This window comes from Leptidea sinapis, chromosome 9, assembly GCF_905404315.1.
Source record: "Leptidea sinapis chromosome 9, ilLepSina1.1, whole genome shotgun sequence".
NCBI lineage: Eukaryota > Metazoa > Arthropoda > Insecta > Lepidoptera > Pieridae > Leptidea > Leptidea sinapis.
In genome coordinates, this window is record NC_066273.1 from 9254836 (window position 1) to 9264381 (window position 9546).

A 9546-nucleotide genomic window follows, 5' to 3' on the forward strand; every position below is an offset into this window, starting at 1 on the left:
TCACATACACATGACTGATCACGTAGTGCTTATAAAAAAGTTGTTTCGTAAAACTTTATGTTATATGAAGATATTGTGTAATACTTTTTTTAGTTAAGGCCCAAGTGTCAGAGGAATAAAATTTAGAAGACCTAATTTATTAATATATTTCTATCTAGTAGTTTATCTGTGATGCGCGCACAAATGAAAACCTCTATCATTTTATTTATTAGTTAGGTTTAGTGACCTAGTCTTGCCATAAATACTGAAACAAAGAAAAAAAAAATCGATTGCAAACAACATTCATTACTTTTACAGTGTACTATAAAACAATTAAAAAATATAAAAACCTATTCGAAGTGGTCTCCATTGGCTGCAATACAGTCCTTTAAACGTCGAGGCCAGTTATCAATAGAAGCTCGCACTTTTCCATGGGAAAATTTTTCACTGCCATTTTTTTAAAGCAAGCCGTGCTCTCTAAAACTGACCATAATCTAGCGAATTAAGATCGGGACTAGACGATGGCCAGTCCTCAGCTCTGCTGAAGTCCAAAACGTTCGTTTCCAACCAAGACTGCGTAGACCGAGCTTTATGACCCGGAGCCGAGACTTGCGGAAGGGCTGTTCTTGATTATTTAACATGATGTTGTAAAGGGGCTTCACTACCTTCTCAAGACACACAAAAGTATATCCCCACCAAACCACCACTGAAGTCGGATTGTGTCCACGTTGCCCTCTGTCGACTAATTAGGAAGCTTCCTTAGAGCTTTGAGCCGGTCATTTTGTTTGTTAAAATATTGCTAAATTATAAAAAAAAATCATCCGTAAACAAAAATTTTCTGTGACCTCCCTTTGCGTATCGCCTCAGTAGTTCTTTCGACTTTACCACCCTATTCCTTTTTATATTATAAGTCCTAAGTCATCTTTTAAAATACGCGACATGGTTCTAGGTGCTATCTTCATCTGCCGGGATAAAATCTTTTGCTTTCGGACAGGATTTCCTCGAATTCTTTCTCTTACTGCTTTCACCACCTTTTTAGACGCACGAACACCGTGGACGGCCCGATCTTCTTCTGTCACAAACAGAGGAGGTTTCTTTGTACCTTTTAATAGCCATGTATTTTGTTCGAGAGACGTACTGTCGTAAAGTCTTGTATGCTTTGTTCAACTCTCAGAAATTTGTGGATTTATCTACAGGATCTACTTTACAGTTCATAACATGTTCAACCCCAATATTTTGCATATCAGGAAGTTGACGTAACTCGAGCGGTTAGCTCAGTTGGCAGAGCACTGGCACGGGACGCCAGAGGTCGTGGGTTCGAGTCCCGCATCGTTCATAAAATTTTGTTTTCAAATTTTATTTGTGTATAAATCCTAGAAGTGAGGGTTATCACTTTAAAAACATAACAAATTGTTCAATCAACTCTTATTATACTTATTTATTTATATGTAATTTTTCAAATTTCATTTTTTAATGTCATTAAAACCAGCCAATATTTTTAAGTTCTATAATGGATATAGTAGGGTATCTTTAAGAGATAAACATATGCCTTTCTGGACATTTTTGTAGACCTATATAAGATGCACTATTCCACCACACATTATTTTTTTTGACAAAATAAAATTACTGCGTTTTGGTTAAAAGTACTGGGCGGCTTTTCTTTTCGATATCTCCTATAAATATCGTTAATATATACAAAAACTTAACAAATATACTAAAACCATCCTCGAGAACCACGCTATCCGTTGGTGAACAGAGCATGAAAATTGTGCAGTAGTTTTTGAGTTTATCGTGAACAGACAGACTCGATGTAGGACTATGTTTTATAATATGTAGTGATATGTGAGACGATCTTATCCCCGACCTATTTTATATATAAGTGTTGTTTTACTGTAGAGTATGTTGTTATATATCCTGTGTCAGACATACCATAAGGCACGATAGCGAGCTGTGTTTTATGTTATACTTAACAACCTGTGTAAGTGGGCTAGCACCTGCCCTGGGCACACGCCAGTAAACCCTAGAACACAATAGGGACATTTATGTTATAAAAGGTGCCCTGTACCAGATTATAACATTAAATATTTATAAAATTATTTTTGCCGATTTTGATGAATAACTTTTTCGCATATGAGAACATATTTATAAAAATTTAATATAAATAATACATATTATAATAGATCATAAACAGAAATAAAAATAAAATGCTGTAACAATGAACCTAAAACTAAAAACCTTAAAAAGTATAATATAATAACTAAAACATATTATTAAAAGTCCCTTTAGACAAGGTTCCCAAGACACTAGCTGCGTTCCCCCTTTGAATACGAGTATCTAAACTAATTCTTTGTCCGAGATAGCTGCCAGCTCTTCAGTCTCCTGTGATGTCGACTAACCTTTTTGCTATTTCCTTAACAAGCCTTATAGCTCTAGGACCCCACACATCAATGTTCTCAATCCCGAATGGGACAAAATCATAAACGTAGTTTTTGACTTTCAATAAGTGATTTGAAATCCTATTTGAATAAAAATATTAGAGTTTGAATTTGAATATTAATAATTTTACAAATAATTATTATGGGTAGAGCATTTTCAATTCACATAAAAATATTTAATATATAAAAACTCGGAGTGAGTACGGTGCCTTAGTCGTTCTCGGTACGCGCAGATAAGACGAGACGTGTGCATTTTATTTATTTTACCATTTTTAAGGCGGCCGTTCGCGTGGGCGTTTGATTTTTTCTTGCAGCCGCAGCGGTAAGTCACGAAGCGGGCACCTTGAGGGCTAAATAGCACCTCTACTATCATACAATCTCGAACCACTTTTTACTGCCCACTGCATTGTGCTTGTGTATTCTCTGTCTACTGCCCATATTACTGTGCCCACAGCATAATGCTCACTAAAATAGACCACCGCTTCATATTTTATGCTTAAAGGGTCTCGATCATTCTTTTTCTGATATTAGTATTTAATGGATGTGCATTCTAGCCTTTATAGAACACCCATCGTTTGTTAATTTACAATTTAATTATAGTGTTTCGTATGGTACTCAACTATAATGATTGATTTAATGGCATCTTTGTTGATTTATTAAAAGTGAAGTATTCAAATTTAAAAAAAATTATTAAAAAGGATTGAAAAAATGATTTAAAATCACTAATTCAACTTCAAAAACTATATAATTGCTATTACAATTAACAGATTCATCAGATTCATCATTATTTAAGCTTTGCAATTAAAGTTAGTTTATTTATTTTAAACCTACATTGTTGGGTCAAAACAAGCTAAAGGTTAGTATCCCCAAATATTAACCAAAAAAAAAAGAAAACATGTCTGCAATTCACACGTGGTAGAAGATAATGAGACGAATGTAAAATTTCGGGAAGAGGAAATTTTTGCTCGGATACCTAATATTTAAAGATAAGCCTATTACAAGTACTTACCATAGAGTGTTAAAGTATCGTATTTGACAAGCTAATTCACTCATACCACAGATTAAAACACAAAATAAATACGCAAGTCGACTGGGCCACTCTGGTTGCCTGGACGTTTGACTGTCTAAAGAAAAAAGCCGCTCTAGTTGCGCGGACGTTTCAGTAGATTGTAGGTTTTAGCAAATGATCATAGTGATACAAAGTTTGATAATTATACTACTTATCCATATATATTAAACAGATTTATTCAGACACAGAGCTTTCACCATCGATAAATGATACAAGAGGCTTGTGGTAACTAGAGTATGAAATAAATACTTACTTTGGTCTTAATATCGACAATATATCTTTGGAATTAGTGATCATGTTGTTGATACAGTGCGACTTCTGCACAATTTCAAATTAAATTTTGCGTCCAAAAACTCAGTCATCGGAATCAGTGTATCCGATGCAAAATTTAAAATTAACCTCAACGCATTTTTTTTAAATATTTATCATTTTGCATATTACTAATATACAAACTAGGTCAACTTAGCATCTAAAAAACCACAAAGGTTAATTAATTAATTAATTAATACTAATAATTACTTAATAATACTTCTTAAGATATAAATTAAATTAACAACAGTGAAAATGACTGTACGACTTAAAACGAATAAATATTACCTACTTATAAATATAACTTAGCAGGTTCAAAATATATCTTAGCTGCTATAGTTTTTTTAATGGGTAATCTATAATTAATGGTTTAGTCGTTAAATTTTGCCGCTCAATGAAGTCCTGGTACATGTCGCTAGGATGACACATGATTTCAACCGCTATGAAAGACATTACTGTCACCGCTACCATATTTATGTTCTCCTGGTGTCTATGTAGAGGAATACGTTGATGTTCATACATAAGACAATCTCTTCTTCAACTATGATCGCCTGGTACCAAAACACAGTATAATGCTTCCAATCTCATTCTCTCGCCGGCTGAATCCTATACATTTACCTGTTTGTGTCTCTATCGTCTTGCTTTTTCGTTTCGTCGAGTTGAAAATCACAAGAAGTTTCCCTTCAAAAACAATAACAAACTAATTTTACCATAATTAGCATAAAATATTTATTTTAACATTGAAGCTAGTAGGATCATAAATCCATAAATAGGTTTTTATTACAAAGCTATAACCTGGGCCATAACTCTCATTAGGTTCTCGCGTCGTGTAGCTTGTAAGTGATATTTAAGCAACAGAAGCAAAAGATATTTCTGCCATAAATCTCATTTTAATACGGTGTAAAATCCTATGATGCGTCGTGTTGTGTTGTGTTTGATTTTTCTTTCTATCTAGTAACGGGTTAGAAATTGATTCCCGCTGTGACAAATCTCAGTCAAAAAAAAAAGTGTGTGTACTTATGTATGCACGCAAGAAGTTATGCTCCTTTAGCCTAACGAAGCAAAAATCATTAAAATGATTTATTCCTCGTGCTATTCTACGTTTTTAGAAAGAACAATTTTGTAAAAATCTTGCAAAGATGGCTTTGACAATTAATTATTAAATAATGAATACGGCTGTAAGGGCTTGAACCCTTTGCCTGTCCTAATAATGGACGAAGAAACCAAAAAAAATAAAATAACGAATTACGTAAACGTCAGAAAATTTTAGGAACCAACTTTAATAATCTATATATATATATATATATATAAGAAAGTCGTGTTAGTTACACTATTTATAACTCAAGAACGGCTTTACCAATATGGCTGAAAATTGGTGAGGAGGTAGCTTAGAGCCAGGAGACGGACATAGGATATAATAAGTCATAAAGTATCAAAAAAAATACGAAAAAATATTATTATAAAAAAAAATATTTTCTGATACATTTTGTATGGATTGACATTTTGATGACATCTCGAGAATAGAAAGTTTTTTGTTAGTTTCACGCTACATGAGTTATAAAATACAACTGACAGTGCACGTCATGTTATTCAAGTTGACTGGTTGGTGTGTTTGTTTCGAGTTTCTATTACGTTATTGTGCCGATATTATTATTAACAATGTCACGACCAAGACGATCAAATTATTCCCGAAAAAGACGTAATGCAACTAGGATTCGAAATATTGCGAATGAAAGGACTGAAGAAGAACAAGAAATTGCAGGTGAAAAGAACCGCGTTAGTATGGATCGTCTTCGTGCTATGAATCACAAGAGCAAAGCGTAGCAGCCCGTAAAACGGATCGGCTGGCAATACGAAATCGTCCAGTAAAATCTCAGAGATCAACAACTTATAGATAATTTTCGAGCAGCGTTTCGATACGATTGCAGTACTTATACTGTTCTGTAGCTTGCATACTAGCTTTCCCATTGGGGAGTATTCTGCAGAGAAACGCAAGAATTGTGCTGCCATGTTCTAGAAAACACTCAAAAATACAATGTTTGTTTCCAAATGACCTCATTTGGGGCAGACATCTAAGATCGAGGATTTAATCCGATATTCAAGGTATTTATTTATTTACATACTTACACACAATACAGTAAAAGAATAACATACGTACTATACTTTATTCCTATGTATTGTGTATGCTAATTCTAAAAAAAGTGTTTATAAATCAGTAATACGGGTTTTGCTTTTGATATTGTAGATATATGGACAGATTCACCATCGTATTGGATCACTGCAACCTCTCGAAGATGCACAGCTTAAATTTTTACAATTATACTTCATGGGCAACATGGACAAATAACTTTTTCGATATCGTTAGTAGTTCAAAATTTTATTTGTAACTTCATAAATAGAGTTACACATTAAATTTTAATTGACCGTCACTGCTAATTTAGATTTTAGAATAAATTAATTCAAGGTCTAAAGGTTGGTGCTTCCAATATACGATAATTTATATTTATACGATTAAATTTATTACTTTTTTGTAATAATTTAAACACAATTTTTAAATTTGTTTTGTATAATTACAGCCATTGTAAAATATTCTATTTGATTGAATAGAGTTGCCGTTGAGTTTCTTATTAGTATGGTCTTCTCACGAGCTCAACTTTTTACGAAGATATTATGGTAAATTCAGTAATTTAAAAGAAATATTTGTAGTGACGATTCTTGCCCCCTTATTCATAATGGTCCGCTAACTTAAAACTGCCGCTAAAGAGTGTTTTTTCTCATTCTGACTTAGGTCAATAGAAGAGGACAGAGTGAGAATTAGCAATGCTTTAAGTTAGCAGACTATTATGAATAATGGGGTTAATGTTGGTAGTGTAATTAATCTTGATGTAATGGATTCTTAACGAATTTTTGTACTTTATTCATAAAGTATTATCATTGACTATATTATTTTTTAATAAAACAAATTTATTTAATAGCTGTTCGTTCTGTTCTCAATCCTTGGTATAAGAATTCGTTTGTTTATGTAAAGTATAAGTTAATCATAATAAACAATTTTCAGAGATATTCAGCTTTTTAGGCTAACTTTTTTGGGATCAGCACAAATGCACAAATCTCTTAGGAGATGCACAAATTTCGTGGCATTTTGAAGAACCTTCCACTGATTTTAAAAATCCATAGTGTTGGACCCAAATAAAATAATGGACTAATTTTTATCAAAATACATTAATGAGGAATCGAGGGAACTTCTCATATATCGTAATATACTGATTTTGGTATGTTAACATTTGCATATAGTAGGTAAGTATATATTTTTATACTGTAGCATCAAATAGCATCCTCACCACAAAGAGGATGTAAATACTACGTAATAAGTGGCTGCCTAAGTAAAAATTGAAATTTAGTTTGAAACGTGCAGTGAGATTTGACATGAGCTTGAAATAGTAAGTTGACAGTTGCTTAAAACGTAGTGGATTTCTGCTATCCAATGGCAAAAAACGAAACCCCTATAGATCCGTTATGTCTGTCCGTCCATATGTCACAGCCACTTTTTTTCGAAAATATAAGAATTATACCTTTGAAACTTGGTAAGTAGATGTATTCTGTGAACCGCATTAAGATTTTCACACAAAAATAGAAAAAGAAACAATAAATTTTTGGGGTTCCCCATACTTAGAACTGAAACTAAATTTTTTTTTTCATAATGATATTAAGGTTTCTAAAATATTTTTTTTCTAAACTGAATAGTTTGCGCGAGAGATACTTCCAAAGTGGTAAAATGTATTTCCCCCCACTGCCTCGAAAACTTCTAAAATAAGAGAATGATAAAACTAAAAAAAAATATATGATGTAAATATTACCATGCAAACTTGTAATTAAAATAGGTTTGAACGAGATCTAGTAATTAGTTTTTTTAAATACACTATTATTAAAACATCGAATAAAGTTACAACGATTTACAAGAACTTTTATATTATGTTACTTTTATGGGCGATTTCACTGCTTCGGAATCTTTCATGGGCGAGTCCGACTCGCACTTGGCCGCTTTTTTATAATATTATAGCCGTCATCTGTCAATCTATCAATGACTGCACGTTTCATACAATTGCTTTTTTCTTAGAGTATCGCTAGGCTGCCTCACCATATGGGGCTTTCCTCTACAGTACGGTTTTCACTGAATTTTCTGCCACGTACAACCAAACTGTAGAATGTGCTTCCTTGCCCGGTGTTTCCTGGAAACATGGGCACCATCGTAAAAGCAAGTTCACCTTCCGTAAAGGATGGCAACGCTCCTGTGATCCTCTGGTGTTGCTCCATTAAGCTCCATGTCCTCTTAAATAAAAAAGATGCAAAGGTGAGTTATTCACTTGGTAGTATTATTAAAAGAAATTGAACAATAAAACTCGTAGAATTTCTGGCGCCGTTTCCTCTCTTTCCTTTCTCAACGCGCCATTTGTTTCCGAAGTAATGTTTGTGACTTAGTTAATTGATTAATGACTTCACGACTTCGTAATGGAAACAAAGAATAACAATAATCTAGCTTATAAATATATTATTTACAATACTATGATTACATTAAATTAAAACTATTATTACAGGGAAGCGTACCAAGAATACTGGAAGCATTTCAACGTTGGATAGCTAGCTGATCCGTTGACCGAAATAGCTGCCAGCGCTTGGGCCGCCCTATTGTCAAAGTCAAAGTCAAATAAACTTTATTCAAATATGCTTAAACTAAGCCCTTCTGAATTGTCACTATAAATATTTCTTACAAATTACCGAATTTACAATATGTTCGTAAAAAGTTGAGCTCGTGAGAAGAACATATAAGAAACTCAACGGCCACTCTTTTCAATCAATTAGAGTATTTGTAAGGTGCTGCAACATATATATGAGTCGTGTTTAATTGAGGCGAGAAGATAGTATTTTGTACATTCCCCGCGCCTCTGGGCCCCACGAACCAAATATCTCGGCACAAAGATGTAAGACTTACTGAGACCGACATATTTGCGACGCTTGCTGTCTTCGGCAGTCGAAGCAGCAGCCCCAGCACCAACTGCCGTAACTTGGACATGAGAAGGAGCCAGAGTGTCGACGTAAGTCGTGTCCTACACCAGCGCATTTCCCCGTGCCCAAGACCCTTATAGACAAACAAAGTATGCGAGATAGAAGAACATCTGTAACGGAGATACAGCAAGGTAGAAAAGGAAAGCGAATCTTTAGTTACTGTAACCGATTATGATTGACAAATCGTAAAAAGTCAGCTTTACTTGACCTCCTTACTATTCAGAGTAGGTACTCTGTGAATATTATAACGTATATAATAAGCTAACGTTCACACGATAAAAATTAGTATACTAGCGTAGTAGAAAACTTATAATAATTAATTTTAAAATGTTGACTAAGTTTAAAACATTAACGTATACAATATTTTATTTTCTCACACATTTTTTCTTAAATGATATATATCTTGAGAAATAGAGTGTTTACTGCGTATATAAAATGTAATATTTAGTGTTTTAGTGCATATTATGTTCTATGAAAATAAACATCACGAATATAGTATAGAAGAGTCAGTATTCAATCAGATTGTTGCTATATATGTAACAACACAATCTAATACAGAACACGACACAATTTATTTTTTTAATTTATATCCTTTAAAACACAAAACAATTAAAACACTAAAGTAAAACGCGGTCCAATTTGACAGGAGACTAATGGACACTAAGTTGTTTCAAAACGGTTTCATGGTCT

The 9546-nt window shown here is 33.4% G+C and overlaps 1 non-coding gene across 1 annotated transcript; it reads left to right on the forward strand.

The window, feature by feature from the left end:
* Nucleotides 1–1242: 1242 nt before the first annotated feature.
* Nucleotides 1243–1315, forward strand: Trnap-ggg (transfer RNA proline (anticodon GGG)). The gene has a single exon. It is a non-coding gene; the product is annotated as a tRNA-Pro (tRNA).
* The last annotated feature ends 8231 nt before the right edge of the window (nt 1316–9546 follow it).